The following is an 18709-nucleotide window of genomic DNA, read 5'->3' on the forward strand; positions in this document are numbered from 1 at the left end:
AGAGTGGCGTCATGTAGAGGAGAAAAATGTTAGGAGATAACAAGTTTTGAGCATAACAAACTGCTCATGGCTGGCACTATGTATAACCACCACATTGTCTACTTGGTCAAATGTTAACCATATTCATCATTATCATACGCATATAATCAAAGTAAGAATTAAAGAAATAAAAAGAGACACAGCTGTAGCATAGCAATAAGAAGAGTGCAGATACATAGATAAATCATTAAAAATTTGAAAGTAAGCACTCTCGAACCGGAACTGACTCAAATATTTTAAGATGGATCTTGCTCTCATTAAATACTTTTGTCATTATTCTCTTCCCATCAAGTTGTTTGAAGGAGGAATGACAGAAAGGATTAAAAGAAACTAGATCTGGCCCTCTCCATCATTTTAAAATCTTTCAAAGTTTGTGTTTACATCGCGTAGACCACCAAGTCTCCCCACCTTGAACTTACGACCCGCATTCCCGACATATGACCCGCTTCGCGAGTATGCCTCAAGTTCAAGTAGCAGCCCAAGGCATGCCGGTAGGATGAAATCTGCGCTTTTTACTCCTTTATGAAGTTAACAGTCCTTCTTCACAGCTTCTCCTGCTCACACGCGAAGTGAACACAGCGGGATTGCTCGCATGAGTTTAAGGACAACTCCGTCGGTTTGGCTAATTGAATTCTTTAACGCGTTTGCCCCCTAACGAGAGAACGTGCCACGGAAGGGTGGGATGTGACGGCTGTGTATTTTACATGTTCATTCCTCATAAATTGGGAGGTAATGCGTAGAATTGCACGATCATACTCTATCGAAACCTGTCTCAATGAAGTTACATCGATGTTCTTTGCAGAGGAAATTACTGGCGTGTAGTGTTACAATTGAGCAGTCGCCTTGGCCGTAAACCGAATACTACTTGACGTTCGTCAACCGGCATGATTGTGGATGACTTTGATTGTTGTAATGACAAGAAAATTCCGCGAGAAAATGAAATTAGTTCCGGGAATCTTGACTCGAAATTGGAAGATTAATTCTTCGTAGAATTCAGCTAGGTGTTTACTTTCAAACTGCACGGTTTGTCGCCGCAACTGTTTTTTTTTTGTTTTTTTTTTCTGTCAGCTTGCAACTTATAACCCGTGAATATTGTGCTATGAAGTTGACTTATTCAATAATCTTTAAAGTCAGTTATGACGATGGGTGGAGTTTCTAGGCAAACTAATTTCAGGTTCCGAAAAAAAAAATAGTGCATTGGGCAGTAACCCAACAGGGACTATCTGGCACAGCACTTTAACGTTCGTCTTTGTTTCCATAACATTCTCAACAACATATTAACAAGACTGGAACTGTAAGGGAATACTCGTCATCCCCAGACAACCATCGAATAGACCTCGTCCGTGCCTTTTTCTGTTCCCATCACCACTCGGAAATCATCTTTAGGCCCCTGACGTTTCTCTTCCCGGACTGCAGGCTGAGATGTGTCTTTCATTTGTCTTTCCGAGTCACATTGACATGCTTTGCATCTTTCGTCAACTTGCCCTTTGTGTCCGTCTCTTTGGAATTGCCGGAGTTAGCAAACTATGCGCCTGATGAGAGCCTCAACGGACCTTGGAGAAAGGTCGAGTCATGAGGGAGAAACGGGAACGGAAAGGGGGGGGGGGGGAGATGAGATCGTTGGGGGACTTTGGATTGGCATTGAGACCTAGAGGGTCAAGACCGGGAGGGAAGATCCTTGACCATCACCGCGTCATTCAAGGCTTCGTCTCGTTTCCATTCACTTCAATGATAAGGGGCATGATGGCTGCCAAGGGAAATTCAATCATGCTTGGTTCGGAGCAGACGACAGGGTGACAATCGAGAGTCTCCGAGATGATGCTGCCCAACCTTGCACAACATTTAGGTAACAGCGCGCGCTTTCCTACACAACATGGTATCGTTTTTGTCTCTTCTGGAGCAAGTTTATTGATCGAATACTTCCTCCCGGAAGCCTACCCATAAAGGCCGTCAATCAGCGCGAGTTTAAGAGGATGACTGACAGTATATTGGAGGGATCGGCTCACTCCATCCAAGTTTCTGTCCATACTTTGTGCTGTGTCACACACGGAGTGTATATTACGCTTTCGTCGCAAACCACAGACGATGCCATTATCATTTTTTAATCTTGATTTCCGAAAAAAAAAAAACACACCAGAGTTCAAAACCGAACAATCCCTCCAAATAAGAAGAGAAAGTCACTCAAACAGATGCGATTTTGAAAAAAACTTTAATAACATAGCAGTCAAACAGAACAATTACCCCACCCTCCAAAAAAGGAAACTCAACCAGACAGGTATATGATTTTGAAAAAAAAAAGCCAACAACAACAACAAAATTAAAGGTGAGACTATAGGAACTACGTTACATTTTTTTTTTTTAATCTCCTCTCTTCGAATAGTCAGGGTGCAAATGACAACAAGTGTTCCTGCCCCTCGTATACGTCTTTCCGGTTAATATCATGTGTGTGCGGGTGTCACCTAACGAATTCTTTACAGCATTCAATCATCATAAATGCGCTGCCCATGCAGGACTGCTATATTGCTCAAAGGTAAAAGAGATATTACTTACACTAGGTATAGCTGCCAGATGCCCTAAGGGTGACTGACGCTTGACTAGACAAATCGTCACAGCAAACGGGACAAGTCACGGCTTTTTAGAGATGGCTTCTTTGAGCGGAAGGACGTTGTCTTTTGCCCATTAGTCACAAATCGGCGATACGAAGAAGTTCCTTTGTGTTTACCATCAAATTGGCGAATTCACATTTTATCGTTTTGATTTTCCCGCGGGATACAACCTATTAGAAGCGCGCACGTATTCAGGTGTGATGATTGATGGTTGCCATGGAAATACGACATTCCCTGATTCTATGTATGTCTGTGTGTCTAGCGGCATGTCGATGACGAAAACCAGGTTACTCGATTTCGTGACCTTGAAACCGCTTGCAGATAGAACAGAATAGATTCGGACTCATGTTGCCAAAATAGAAATCTGTGTACATCGGTAAAGACATAATATCCGCATCATTTTACTAGCGATTTTGAATGATATAATAACAGAATATTAAATGAGACAGCATAACTTTCTTCCTATGTATACGACCGATGATGCGATCTAGGCTGGTATTACGAGTCTCTTTCTCTCTCTAAAAAGAAAAAAAAGAAAGAAAGAAAAACATAACAAATAAATGAAACTACGTTTCTACCCCCCCCCCCCAAAAAAAAAAAAAAAAAAAAAACCACACACACGAACAACAACAAAAACGCGAACAAAAATAAAATGACACCGTCGAACTCGTCATAAACGTGTACTTCGTGGATACATGGTGGGGCTACTTTGACTTCCTCTGTACAAGCAAATACGACCTGAGCCAGTTTCAAAAGAACAAGAATCTGTGATGACAGAACCAAGGCAGTCACATGTCGTCAATCCATCACTCACCAGACAAGAAATTGACCGTTTTCTCCATCTCCTCTCTGAATAACTCCACAGAGAGCGACTCATCGTTCAAAAAAATCCTGTCAAAACTATCTATCGCTGTCCTCTAATAATGCCCACACACTCCAGATTTCCCTCTTGTAGTCTTGATTCAAACTCAAATGAATTCATAACGACCATATTATGCTTCAGTTCAGACTATGAGTTTCCACTTGTTTCCATCAGTTTCCACTAACAAATTTGAAACCGAAAATTCTCCAGGTACTATGCAAACATGCATTGTTCGTGCCCTAGAAATTGAAAAAAAAAAAAGTGAAACTGTAAAAGACTACCTTTACCTGCGTCTTTTTGAGTAGAAAAGGAAGAGGAAAGTAGGTTAGGTAGCTCCATGGTTAGACAGTAGCATAGATTTGAATCAGATGCGTTTTATTTTGTCTTCCTCAGCATGTCTTAAATGAAATATTTCCTCGGGGACTTGGGTATCGTAACGAGATTCATATGTGCCAAAGTATAGAGCCGTCTTGATCCACCCGTGTTGACTCCCTCGAGCCAAGTTCGACTTCATGACGTTGACATCAAATACATTCGAAACCCATCGCTACTTTTGCTTGAGAACACAAAAGATAGAGAGAAAAAAAGAAAGAAAAGGCTTAGAGACTTCAATCCCAATCCCAAGCACCTCTTAAACTGGGAACACTCCAACCTGGGCCCCCTAGCAAAACTGGAAACTGTGGCCTGTTACATCACGATCATGAAGCGCGACGTCCCTATGGCCGGGGTCTGGTAGGGCACGTTTAAAGGGAAGGTAAACCCAAAGAGCAATGTGGATTGAGTGAAAGCAGCAACATTAGTAGAACACATCAGTGAAAGTTTGAGGAAAATCGAACAATCGATGCAAAAGTTATGAATTTTTAAAGTTTTGGTGTTGGAACCGCTGGATGAGGAGACTACTAGAGGATATGACGTATGAGTGGACAACAATACAAAGAAAATATAAAGGAAATTCAACAAAAATTCACTTTTCTAGAATTATGAAAGAGCAATGGACCAACCTCTTTCAGAAAGCAGGGGGAATAATTGCTACCCTTTACATATGTCAATATCAAGTTGATGGAATTTGTAATTTTCATGAAAAATGGATTTTTGTAGAATTTTCTTTATGTTTTCTTGGTATTGTTGTCCACTCATACGTCATAACCTCTAGTAGTCTCCTCATCCAGCGGTTCCATCACCAAAACTTTAAAAATTCATAACTTTTGCATCGATTGTCCGATTTTCTTCAAACTTTCACTGATGTGTTCTACTAATGTTGCTGCTTTCACTCAATCCACATTGCTTTTGGGGTTTATCTTCCCTTTAAGGGCCGTCTGGGGTTGTAGAGGCTCTTTAGCCGTATTTTGAACATATTGGACAAAACTAGAGTTGAACGGGAGAAAGCAAAATTTTAAGCTATAATAAATAGGCCTACACTCAGCAAAAGTGGGAGAAGTTCAAACTCAAACGAGAGAGTTGGAAATTTGTAGAAAATGGCTTGAAAGTGGGAGAGTATATAGGAGCCTGTGCAGCAGTCACTGTAAGACCACAGTAAATTCTTTCCTGAGTTGACTCTTCTTTTCACAAATGACAAAACATCCTCAATTAAAATGAGAGGCCCTTGACACCATTCGACATCAGAGAAAACTAGCTCGTGACCCGATCTTATACAGTTATAGACATTTTGTCGACATGTGTCAAACAAACAGGGAAAGACTGTTTGGTGAAGTCATCGTAGATATACGTAGAGTCAAAGAAGAGCTATACCTGGCCATGGTAATCTCGGCAAAATCTAGAATATTTTCTTGCTAATTCACTGCTGATGCTAAAAAGTTTTCGGCAGGGAAGGAAACAACTCAGTCAAAAGAGAGAAGAGGAAATATCTCTTCTCGCGACGAAAATAGATCTGATTGCCATACATGTGCGTGTGGTGTTCCGTAGGCCCTACTTATTATCATAGACATTTTATCCTCCTCTTTCTTATAGCAGGGAGGTGGGAAGAGAATAGTGACTGTCGTTAGAGTCCCATCTCTGATGGCGGAGATTTATCGGTTGTATTGTTTTATTAACGACTTCATTGCAGTGATGATATTGTGGACACGAAATCAAACACGTTACAGCTTTGCGAAGGAACCTTGACCGAAAGTGCAGTATGTCCCTATTGTAACTATTGAATACAATCTTTGTGACGTCACCAGAGCATCTTGAGTAGTTTAAAGCGCCAACACGGTACAGCTGATTGGTGTTTAATCGATGACAGACGATTTGTGATGGGACACATCTGCGAACTGGATTTCAGATAGCGTCATAATTTACTTCCCAACTGACGAAGCAGACGTTCATCGAAATTATACCATGACTGTATGACGACGGATACTTATCATGAAGAGACTATTGTCTTGAACGAAACCGATGAATTCCCAACCTACAACAGATCAGACAATATGCTGATAAAACTGAACAAGCACTGAGAATGTTTAGTTCAGTTCAGTTTGTTTTATTTGTCTACTATAAAAGAGAAAATTTTAATGGATCAACGGCTATTCAACGATACAGCCAGCAAGTCATCTAACATGTCTAACATGGTGTGTCTCCTTGTGGAACCTCGGATTCGACATTGACGTCATAATCATATGACTGTGACGTATTTCTAACAAAAATTATTATGTTTTGTGTCTTACAGAGCCCGAAGTATGTTTTGTCTTGAATTTGACAAAGGAATAATCTTTCCTTGTCTTTGATATAATTATACAGTGTAATAATACAGTGATATTCTGTTCATTTGTTTGATGTGTGTGTGTGTGTCGAGTCGTGAATATTTGAACACTTCGTTTGAGAAAATGTGAAATTAAAGTCATTCAGATAAAAAACAAACACAAGAACGTAGATAAATATATGAGCAAGATGACTACTATCGGTGTCAATTGAAAGCTATCGTTGCGTAGAATATTTTTCTAACAATGACATATCAAATCAAATCTTCATGTCATTTCGATCAAACTATTCTTGTGCTGTAATCATGGAACATACAACCTCCTTTCCAGATAATCAATTTGTTACCAGGTGTGTCTTCATCTTATTTTTACCCGAGAATAACTCTATGACTTCATTATAGAAAAAACAAAAAATCGAAATGATAAAACTAATAAACGATCTTAAATCTAAGTTAAAGACCCGTCGTCATTATGTGGTGAAAATCGATTTGAGTTCAAATATCTTCACACAGATTGATATGAAACCGTAGGTCCATGATGAAACCAAGAAAGATGCCGATATCGCATGGCTAAATTTGTAACAAGTGAAAGGACGAATGCTTTTTGCTATCAGCAATAATTCCAGCACTAATAAATTCGCAAAATCAGTTTGCTCGGCGAACTCCTTGACGTTTTCTGGCTATAGGCCTATATGCAGTGAGTCGAAGCCATCTTCACCCCCCCCCAGCCCCTTCCGATAGTAAAGAGAAGAATTGGAGGCACTGTGCGGCAACAATGGCAGACAATAGACAGTGATTTGATGAAGAATGACAGGTCCAAATGACCATATTCACCAGGGATATTTTCGATAAACTCCGCCGAGGTCGGTAAACTAGAGGCTATAGAGGCATATCGTATCAAATCTTATAGTTGGCCTATAGTAAAGGCAGATTTCTAGCTGATTTAAGCACTGCAATGTAATAGAGCTACCCCTTCCCCCCCCCCCCCCCAAATTCTTCCGCGCCTTATAGATGACGTGAAGGTCGCGGTCAGGATTCCTTAACTTCATACAAATTTATATAAAACCAACAAATGACAACACTCTGTAAACCGTGAAATACTCATTATTTTTGAACGATAGTTGAAGAAACTTCTTGAATTGTTCACATAGCACGCTTACTCATTCAACAAGGCAGTGTATGCAAAACATCTGTCACAATAACATTATGTGAATTACGTGAGGTTGTAGTGTATTCGTCTTCCAATGATCCCAAAGGAGAGAAGAATCTAAGTGAAATGAAAATAATGATGATGATTACCAACAAATCCAAAGGGTGTGGTTGTGAGGGAATGACATCATTATTTTGTTTGTTTGCGTACGTGGTTTTCATCAATGTCAGTGTGTGTGTGTGTGTGCGTGAGTTTAATTGCTCAATTCCATGTGCTTTTCGTTTTCGTCCTCGTTCTGTAAAGATATTAAATGTTTGTTACACTTTCCTCTCTCTCTCCTAAAGTCACCTGATGAACATAGTTTGGACAATTCCTTTAAAAGGGCCTTTACAGGCAGATAGGTGGGTAACAAAATGCCTGCTTACACTTGCCGATGCCTTCATGTCTGGTAATCTTTTGTAGCAGTCACGGGTCCACACATTGCTCTTTACTGCCTTGGACTGGTACGACTGAACTACGATAGTGATGACGACGACGAGAGAATAAAAAAAGTTGGTGGCGACGACTATAAATATGTACATGTATAATGTAAAAAATGCTATTATATTGATGATACATATGGTTATGGTTATTATAACAATGCTAATGATACTCCAAGACGATGAGTAACTACAGTACAGATACATCAATATCCTGTTATTTGTTATGATTGAAGTTATCACAAAGGACCAACATTTACATCAAGTTATTTATTGAACATTTATTGAATCTATCTTGTTATGCAGAAAATGGAGGTACTAAAAGCACTAAAGCAGCTTTGAATAAAACGTCGATTTCGTTAAGATATTGACATATTATTTTGAACAACGAGTCAGCCTATACACTCCAGGACACTTCTTGAAGTGACAAAGTGATTTCTCGCGAACTACTGTGTACACTTTTTTTTTTCCATCTCTCGCAAGTATACTGAGTAGATCATTCGTAACTGGAACGTGCTCCTAAGTACTTCGCCAAGCCTTTAACTAATGGCAAAGGTTAATACTAATAGGTATTTCCTAGCCTTGATTTGATTCACAGGAATGTTAATGGTGTTTTCCGATAAGGTTTTCCGAGATTAACCAGGGTTCATCCCCATCACGCTGACAATTGACATGCGGCTGTCAGTAAAAAACAAATGTGCTTCACACGAAACACTAATTATTTACGTTACCAGCAGCTTCGCCCTTGCTATGTGCCTTCAATTTTAGCATCCATCGGTAGAGAGCGCCCTTTTCGGAATTCATATCGACATGTTCTTTTGCAGTTCGCATTGCTGATCATATGAGATCTTGGATCGACACTACGAGTTAATATCGTGACTGCCAAACATGGGTGACTCTATTTCTCAACTATAGGTAGCCTGCGGGTTGGAACATGCTTTTATTTTTCAAATAGAGAAGGAATAAGGATAAAAACTTGTCACGCGAAGACTCTGTCACACTAGTACTTGAGAGCAAGTGTGATAAAATGTGAAATATATCGGGAAAAGGGGGCGTGTGTGCAGTTGCTTTCGATATTTCTCATGAAAAACAATGGTGTTGCGCAAATGTATTTTGTATGTGCGACAGTATGTCTGGGTGAAAACATATCATGGCGTGACGTTCATGCCAGCAGGAAGATCAATAATGTAAACCATTTTTAGTAAGTTATTAGAAGAGCGCAAGAGGAGTCCAAACTAAAAAGGAACCACCCAAACTAGGAACAGAAATCGAAACGTGTGAAATGGGGAGGGACAGCGGAGGCATCGTGAGGAGAAGAGAGTCCTGTGGATTGAGGACATTTAAAGGGGATGACGAGTAACTGATCAGTGGGAATGCTGGGGGATGATTGTTCCAATCCTTGTGGGATTCTTTTAAGAGTAGGCCCCACATTATATATATCTATTGTTGGGTGAAAATTATTTGCTTCAGAATGGCCTCATATTTAAGTAATGTGCAGTTTAATGTTAACGATCGCCCCATCACTGTACAGGCATGCTAACCTGGAAACATCAAACTGCACATTACTTGAATATGAGACCATTCTGAAGCAAATAATTTTCACACAACAATCAATCAATCAATCAATACATATTGAAGAGTTTGTTTGCAAAAACCGATAAGTCCATTTTTGAAGATTTTGAAGTACGCTCTCTGTCATAAAGTACAAAATAATCCCTTTTAAATGATATATTGGTCACTACATATAAAGGTACATTTTTTAAGTTATGGTCAAAGGAAGCAAAAATGTTCTTATTATTCTCTTTATTTTTCTTGACCTTTAATCGCAAATATCTCCATTTGGCAAATATGGACTTATCGGTTTTTGCAAACAAACTCTTCTTTTTCTCAGACAAAATAATGACGGCAAATTTGAGAAGACAGACACAGAAAGTGAGATAGCGAAAAGGACAGAGTGAGACACTGCTGTTGTGCTGCGAAACGAACAGAAGAAATATAACGAGAGAGAAAGCAGACAGACAGATAATGCATAAAAGCGAATATAAAGAAGCGATGATTACAACGGCTTTTCATATAATATGATAAACCTTCAACGAAACTGACAATTCATACCAGGCAATCCTAAAACTCAATGCTACATATAATTAAGGAAATTGAGGACGCTGTAAACTAATTTCCTCAGGTGAATGAAAGAAGAGGTCTTGTGGTCTGACCTTTAATAGTCTGATTGGCCGGGGCAGTATGATGACTCATTAATAATAACTTGTGATTGACATTCAGATACCTGTAGCAAGTTCGCACCACCAACAGAGAGCGTGAGGAAGGAAACGAGGTCATTGAGGGTCAAGTTATATAGCAGGGATGGCAGGATGAATAGAAAGATGAGCTGAAACGCAGACAATGTCCTTCTCCCCCCCCCCCCTCCACCACCCCTACCCATTCGATGTCAATTCACACATGTTCCGAGTTGGGCTCAGGCAAGCTGAACATTGCTTGGAGCATGGACTTACATCCATGCTTGAAGGAAATGTGATATCGTGTATAACGGAATGATGATTAAATCTATGGAAAAATTATAATAATGACGACAAAATGTAAGACAGAGAAGAAAAAGGAGAGAGAAAAAAGGAAGAGAGAAAGACAGAGGGGAGAGAAGAACAAAACGAGAAGAAAAGAAGAAGAAAGAAAGAGAGAGAGAGAGAAAGAAAGAAATTTGCGCTAATAAGCGCGATCCAGTTTGTTGGGATTCCTCATACTCAATATAAACTACCTAAGTTTTCTGTGATCTGTTCATTTGTTTAGGCCTACAATGATTTTTATTTGATATGGCCCTAATTCCCTGCAAATAACCCAGCGCATCAAATGTTACTCCAGGAGATTGATCTGAAAAAAAAAATATCAGAGCCAATCGGAAAAATACGAAAGTTATCTTGACCGTTCGTTACTAAGAATTAGTGCGTATATGGGGGGGGGGGGGGTGATGATGTGTACATATGTTCGTGCAAAGCAAAGAATAGTTAACGTAAAACGCAATGTTGTCACATGTGGATATTTATAAGTAGAACCTACCTCTAGCTTTCTATCGCAGATGACTTCCTGACATTGAATTTGATTTTTTTTTCTCTCATCATCAAATCCGACTTCACGTATAGCTTTTCGCTGATCCGTTACTTTTAGGTCGAATGTCGATAGAATTTTCTCACCCGGACAATTTTTTTTCTCTCTCACGCTTTCGCCAAAAACTTAGCAATTCCAAAGAGAGCCCGAAAAGGTCTTTAAACTTGTTCAGTGACCTTTCACCTTATACGAAATAAGAAAGTGATTGAAGACTTATGAAGCCCTCCAGAGAGTAAAACCACGCCGTGGGCTGGTTTGGGCAAATTACGAGTTGTCTTAACGACCCTCGATCACTTCCCTCGTCTTCCCGCCACACAGACGCAGACGTGTCCTCGTGTGCCCCTCTGGATGAGTACTAGTATTTTTCTTCCATTGATTTTTTTTTCTTGTGAACCCCCCCCCCCCCCACACACACACACACATACACACACATTAAAGGACAAGTTCACCTTCATAAACATAAGGATTGAGAGAATGCAGCAATATTAGTAGAACACATCATTGAAAGTTTGAGGAAAATTGGACAATCGATGCAAAAGTTATGAATTTTTAAAATTTTTGTGTTGGAACCGCTGGATGAGGAGACTACTAAGGCTTGTGATGTCATATGAGTACAACAGTTGAAAGAAAATGTAAAGAAAATTCAACATATTTTCACTTTTTTCGCATAATAAAAAAGCACTTGACTTGCCGCCTTTCTGAAGGGAATGGGAATAATATTACCCATAACATATGTCAGTAACGAGTCAAGGGAATGTGTACTTTTTTCCAAAGATGAAATTTTGTGAAATTCTCTTTATATTTTCCTTATATTGTTGTACGCATGTGACATCATACACTGCAGTAGTCTTCTCATCCAGCGGTGACTGCACAAAAACTTCAAAAATTCATAACTTTTGAACGGATTGTCCGATTTTCCTCAAAATTTCAATGATGTGTTCTACTAATATTGCTACATTCTCTCAATCCTTATGTTAATGAAGGTGAACTTGTCCTTTAATTCTCTCACTTGATACGCCTGCCTGATACTGGGAAACTTCCCTTAATGCTCATATTGACTTTAGGAAATAAAGTAATGTTCAACAAACAGAACAATGCAAGTTTCATAACTTCAAGTTTCGTAAAGAGAAGAAAGTTATACAATTCAAACATTCTGCCTATTCTCTCAGAACAGAAGCATCTGACCCAGTCGGTTGTGCAAAATCAGACGAAGTGATGATGTCATGGTCTCATTACAAGGCTTTCCGGTAGATTTTCATCACTTCCAAGAATTAAAGGAGACGCAATTATAGCGTTTACATGAACAGCTGACATTATTATCGTGCTCATTGCCAGACGTCGTAACGACGAGTATCATTATAGGGTGCCTATAAATATCTTCTGCTGAAAATCTCACATTGTAATTGACCTCTATGTTCCCAGCAAGCCCGCTCATCTATATATATATATTTTTTTTTTTCGGTTCGTGTTGTCTTGGGCATGTTGGGAAGGAGATAGAAGGTAAAGTAGTCCTTCCAAACTAAATATATGGAATTAAATTTCTTCAAAGATAACACTATGTATAACTGTTTAGTTTTTTTTTTTCTTCAATCTAAACGGTGGCACGAGAACATAGTATACGCCAGGATAAAATGAAGTCTATTTATAAAATTCAAAGGTTAACGTCATCAGATTTGATATTCAGCAAAATCCCCAAATCTGCTCTGTTAGTCCGAGGGAAGTCGACATAGTTCGCAACGGGACGCTGCTGCAGTACTATTTACGCCTGACCAAATTATGCTGACCACATTGTGCCCCCATACCCCCTCCCCCCCCCCCCAAAAAAAAGAGCGTGATCTGTTTGGGTGCGATTCTTTCTTTTTGTTGTCAGCGTTTGTCTTTTATTGTCACGTGATCGTTGAATGTCAGTCTGAGGTTGACGATCTCGCTGACAGATTTACGACTAATCGAGACGGCGATATCGGCAACGCAAGACGCAGAGTATCGAGAGGTTAACGAACTCCTTGGTGTTTGCGACTCTCAAGGGTAATTCCGACAGAAGTTCGTAAAAACAACAGAAACAGAGCTTCTGTGGGGGGAGATCCCCAGCAAAGTACCTTTCCAATTTCCCATCGAATTCTACCTGAGGAGACGATGACATCATAGATCGGACTGGAATAAGTCACAGACATCGTCTGTTCAATACAACTCTGGAGTAACGAATAACCCCCTATTATAGCGCAAAGAAAGCCACGCACATTCTAACATCGTCACAGACTATACAAACGACCAACCAGGTTGGCACAGGCGGGTGCTGTTCGTTATTCCGAAGGTTCGTTATTCCGAAGGATAGTTATTTCGAAGGATCGTTTTTCCGAAGGTTCGTTAATCCGAAACACACAAATTCACTATGCCTAGAGGTTCGTTAATCCGAAAATGAAAAAGGGTTCGTTAATCCGAACATTTGTGGCGTTATTCCGAAGGATCGTTATTCCGAAGGTTCGTTAATCCGGAACACACAAATTCACTATGTCTAGAGGTTCGTTATTCCGAAAATGAAACAGGGTTAGCTATTCCGAAGGTTCGTTGATCCGAAATGAAATAGGGTCCGTAACGAACCCTCGGAATAATGAGCCTTATTTCATTTTCGGATTAACGAACCTTCGAAATAGCGAACCTTATTTCATTTTCGGATTAACGAACCCTCGGAACAACGAACCTTCGGAATAAAGATCCATCGGAATAACGAACCTTCGGAATAACGAACTGTGACCGGCGCAGACAATGTCTTGAATTATCTGATGTAGGTTGCGAGTCCCTGCTGATCGCAATGGCTGCCTGACTGATACGTAAGTTACTGTCAATGTTGCTATGTTGCCATCTCTATAAACTTTCCATGAGGGTCATATAGTAATCGTATACTAGTATCTGTTTTAAAATAGTAACGATGTTTGAAATGAGGGCTATTTAAAGGAAACCAAAATCCAAAGAGCATTGTGGATTGAGTGAAAGCAGCAACATTAGTAGTCTGGTAGTCTCCTTATCCAGTGATTACAACACCAAAACTTCAAAGATTCATAACTTTTGCATCGATTGTCCGATTTTCCTCAAACTTTTACTGATGTGTTCTACTAGTGTTGCTGCTTTCACTCAATCCACAATGCTCTTTGGGATTTGGTTGCCTTTAAAAACGTAGATTCAAAGAATGGTTGATTCGAGATATAAAAAAAAAAAACCAAACAAACAAACAGACAGATGCACAAAACTGTCAGTTTACCATCGAAACGTTGGCTTAAATGGCAGCGAAATGGCCAACCGATACATGATCAGTAATATCTTTCTTTTATTTTGCTTTTTAAATGTGTGGGGAAATCCAGTGCAGATTGGAAAATCAGACATTTCCACGTTGATGCAGACACTGACATTTCACCTCAGCTTCACCTCACATTCAATTTCCTTACTGCAATAGCTTGATTAGCTTGCAAATTACTAAGTCTGTTATGTTTTATCTTTATTATTATTATTATTTTTTTTTTTTGGGGGGGGGGGGGTAACGATGGTTATTGCGGTAATTTGACTTTGATTCCGGAAGAGGAAAATAAACTTTTTTTTTTTCTGTTTCACCAAAGTTACGCAGGAAAACAAGTACGGTATGCACGTGTTGCTAAGCGCGCGGGTACCACTATTTTGTGACGTCAGAGAGGTGGGCCTGTCTGTCCGGCCCATTTATCTTTCAATCTTTCATGTATCGCGGAACGACTTTAAACTAGACGTTTAGAGGGTGTAATTAACGACTTTATCGCCCTATCAGAGCAATGAAGAAAATTGCTAGAGATTGCAATTCGTGCAGTAACCGCAGTGGTATAGGGGAAAGGGAAATTATTGTCTTGACTGCGGCAGGCAGAGGTGGGCGGTAACCTAGCCGCTCTGATTTGGAACCAGAAGGGTTATTGAACTGCCGCTGTATTCGATTCCATTCAACTTTACTTCGTATCTAGAGCATGAAATGAAGGTGCTAAGCTCATGAATACGACAATATCGCTGACGATACAATCTCTACGGATACGATACGAATCATATAGAGAGACCAAGGACCAGGGAGGTGAAAGGACTAACTTGGCACGCCATGATCTGCCATGTTCGAACACACACACACACACACACACACACACACACACAAAAAACCCAGACCTTGGTGCTTTGAAAAAAACAATGCTGTTTGGCAACAAGAGTTTTAATTACTATAACTTTTACATACAATCAGTTTTAATCGCAATAATAATATGCTTGCTCAGGTGAGCGAGCGTGCGTGCGTGTGTGTGCGGGTGGGGATGGGGGTGGGGGTAGGGATTGGGAATCTTGTGTCTAGATTTCCAGACGTTCGAAACGCAGGCTGGTCATGAAGCAAAATCTGTGCTAAGAAGTAAAATCGCTTTTATGAACACCTCGTCCCGGTATTTACCAAACCAAACACACAACACACACCTACCATATACAAAATCATGATACACATAACTTCTGAGGTATACGTGGTTGAAAGGCAAACCTGTTGCTAACAGCTGTCGAACAGAAGAGGAAACAGACAGGTCCGCCGCACGCAAACCTCTCGCATGACATTTCATAAATGATGATGAAAAACCAAACATTTAACTCTTCTTGTCGTCAAACCACAATCCTACGCAAGGTCACATCCCCTCACTCCCCCCCCCCCCGACTGAAAAGGTCCATTCAACTCGTCTTTGCTGAAATGGGGGGGGGGGGTGGCGAGAGTGCCTCAAAGGTTATTGAACTCTCCCAGATGTTGAGTGACAGCTGACGGGGAAGTAAGTTGAAAACGTTCGTTCTTCTTGGCAAGAAGTCAATGTACTCCAAACACGACCAAGAAGAAAGGGAAGAAGAAGACGACGAAGAAAACAAACTCGCGTAGGTGCGATCTGAACAGTAGCCACTAACAGTGGCCAACTTGAACTTCGACACTCTAGAGGGACCTCAACAATTGAACATCTCCCATAAGGATTGTCGTAAACAGCCTTAGATTCAGGCTTTCCACAAATATTGTCACATACTACAGTACGCGTCCAGAAATCAGATCAACAAAGTCTGCTTAGGCTTGCATCCCAACATCATGATCTGTTATCATGAAATTATTAATTAAAGTAAAAACGGAATCAAGAGACATCTTGATTTAAACCTCTTCTCTTCCGAGTCACGAGGACAAATTTCGAATCAGCTTTGGAAGACCACTAGACGCAAGCTGCGCATAGAATTATGATCCATCGTTATGTATCGATTATATTACAGCGTGTATTTGACACGGTCAGTGAACCCGTCAAGCTCACCATTTGCTACTTATTGCTCTTGTGAGGAGAAATACGTTGATTGACAGTTGACAAGTTCCAAGATATCAGAAATAAAGAGTGAATGGCGGGCGTGAAATTCACATGACGTTGTCATCATTATATATCATAAAGATGATGATAATAATAAAAACAATAATGGTCTTATTTACCCAGGGTGGCCTCTTCAGTGTTAAAACTGCTCTTCTAAGGGGCTCTGACATTATATATTACCGTATCCACGATGTTCTGGATCCCTCGTGTACGAACATCAGCCTTGCTTCAGACAGCTTATTTGAAACTGAAACAGAATGCCATTATTTATGAATTACCTCAAAATCAACTTGCTGTATAGGGGGTTTCAGGAGTTTTGTAGATTGTTTTTAGTGTATAGGGTCCTATATCTGCAGTTATTTTCCTACAAAACCCGATACGCTGGCAGTCTTGGGGCAGTCTGTGCCGTCAAATTATTGATGTCATGTCGCGACATGGATAGTTGAATACAAAACAGAACAGACGAAAACATTGAAGGGTTCTCCATTTTAGTTTTTCTTGTGAATGGAAGGAGGGGATAATATGACAACAAAAAACAAGATGTTTAGGTGGTTTTCTTTCTATATTTCGTTTTACCAATGTTGCCTATATTACAAGGGTAAGTTGGGTCTTTGTACTTGGGCTCATTATCTAGTTTTTCCCTAGTTCTTGGAAAGGTCCAACACTTCCCGACTGAGCCAAGCGTGATGAGCACTCTCAAGACTGCGAGAAGAAGTCGGGTAGCGGGAGTATACTCCCTTGAAGAAGGTTGTCTGATGACAAGAATAGTCACGGAAGGTTGGTCCCCTTTGCTCATACCCATTCCATCCATTCCGCCCTTCTCCGCCGATGGTGGCGGTGCAATTAATCTTAGCTGTCGTCGCGACGTACATCTATGTGTGAATAGTGGTTATGGGACCTGGACATCAATTCCTACAAATCATCCTCGCAGGTCTTCGGCTCACGCCCGCACATACCTGACACGTTAATTATTATCGTAGCAGGGCGACCTCGCAGTTAAAGGCAGTGTTTATTGTTGGGGCCTTTGGGGATGTTGTAACCCCCGACGATATTTTTGAAGAATATCATTTTTCCCCTTGAAGTCAAATTATAATTCCTCTGCACTCTTGTAGACTTGTCTCCACCAGTTTTCAAAGAAACAAGAGAATACCACGGAGTGTCGTAACCACAAGCCAGCATGAACCATAATATTATAAGTCCAAAGTTAGTGGTGACGACATTGTGTTTTGGTCGTACTTTTATTTGTTTTTTTTTCGGCCAAATATCATGCCTCCGAAAGTCAGGTCGATAGGTTGCCTGTGAGAACACGGTTGTTACATTGTGGCGTCCAATATCAGGGCGCTTGTGATTTACAGAAGCCCCAGGTAACGCTAACATCTTTGCCCTTGTCCGAAACGTTCGGAATATTCCAGGTCCTCAAGATGTGCAAAGCTTGTGACTATCGTTTTTTATTTATTTTTTATATTGATTTTAAAGATTCAAGAACGATTTATATGTAGAGAATTATGTAGGAAACGTACAGTCAAAAGCACATATTTAATGTGTGTTTGTGTGTATAGGTAGCCCTGTGTGTGTGTGTGTGTGTCTGTCTGTCTGTGCGTGTGTGTGTGTGTGTGTGTGTGTGTGTACGTGCGTGTGTGCAGTGACAAACATGGCAATGACAAAAATTCCTTTATCTGATTCAATGCAATGTTGCAAGTCAGCTCAGAGTGGTAACATTGCAAACAGGAAAGCAAAACCGCTATGATATCCTTCCCAAACCAAGAAAATATGAATGAGGCATGTATCCACATGGCTACATATTTACATGACTTTGTAACGCTCCGCCGCCTCACGCTGAAAATGATTGATAAATATACTGACGCGTCAGCTCTGATCTCGTTCGATAATTAATATGATATAACTACTCTTGCGTGATCATACACCTTTCTATAGTTTCCTCCAGGGCCATAACATTTTAATATCAATTCCATCTTTTCCACTCCTTCTTTCTAAACTTAACAAATACATTCTACTATTGATAGTGCATATAAGTGTTAGGCCGACGATTTATGACGCGTTCATCACACAACACTCTATACAGCAATAAATGTGGTGTGTACGTTATTATACAATGTACATGTAGTAATATAGAATTGTTTGTACGATATCATGATTGAAAATAGCTTTGGCGTGTTATCCATGCGGATTGCAAATCATTTCCACTTTCCCTCAGCTACAGAGGACAAACCGAAACCAGGTAAGGACGGACGGATACCAATAATCAGTGGCTAAAGATTAGATCGGTTTCCAGCCATGTTGTTTTAGTCACATTCTTCGGCATGTCTTGAACATTTTTTGTCCAGAACAACATCACAGAATGATGAAGAAAAAGCAAAAAAAAAAAAAAAAT

Source organism: Diadema setosum, chromosome 11 (genome assembly GCF_964275005.1).
Source record: "Diadema setosum chromosome 11, eeDiaSeto1, whole genome shotgun sequence".
NCBI lineage: Eukaryota > Metazoa > Echinodermata > Echinoidea > Diadematoida > Diadematidae > Diadema > Diadema setosum.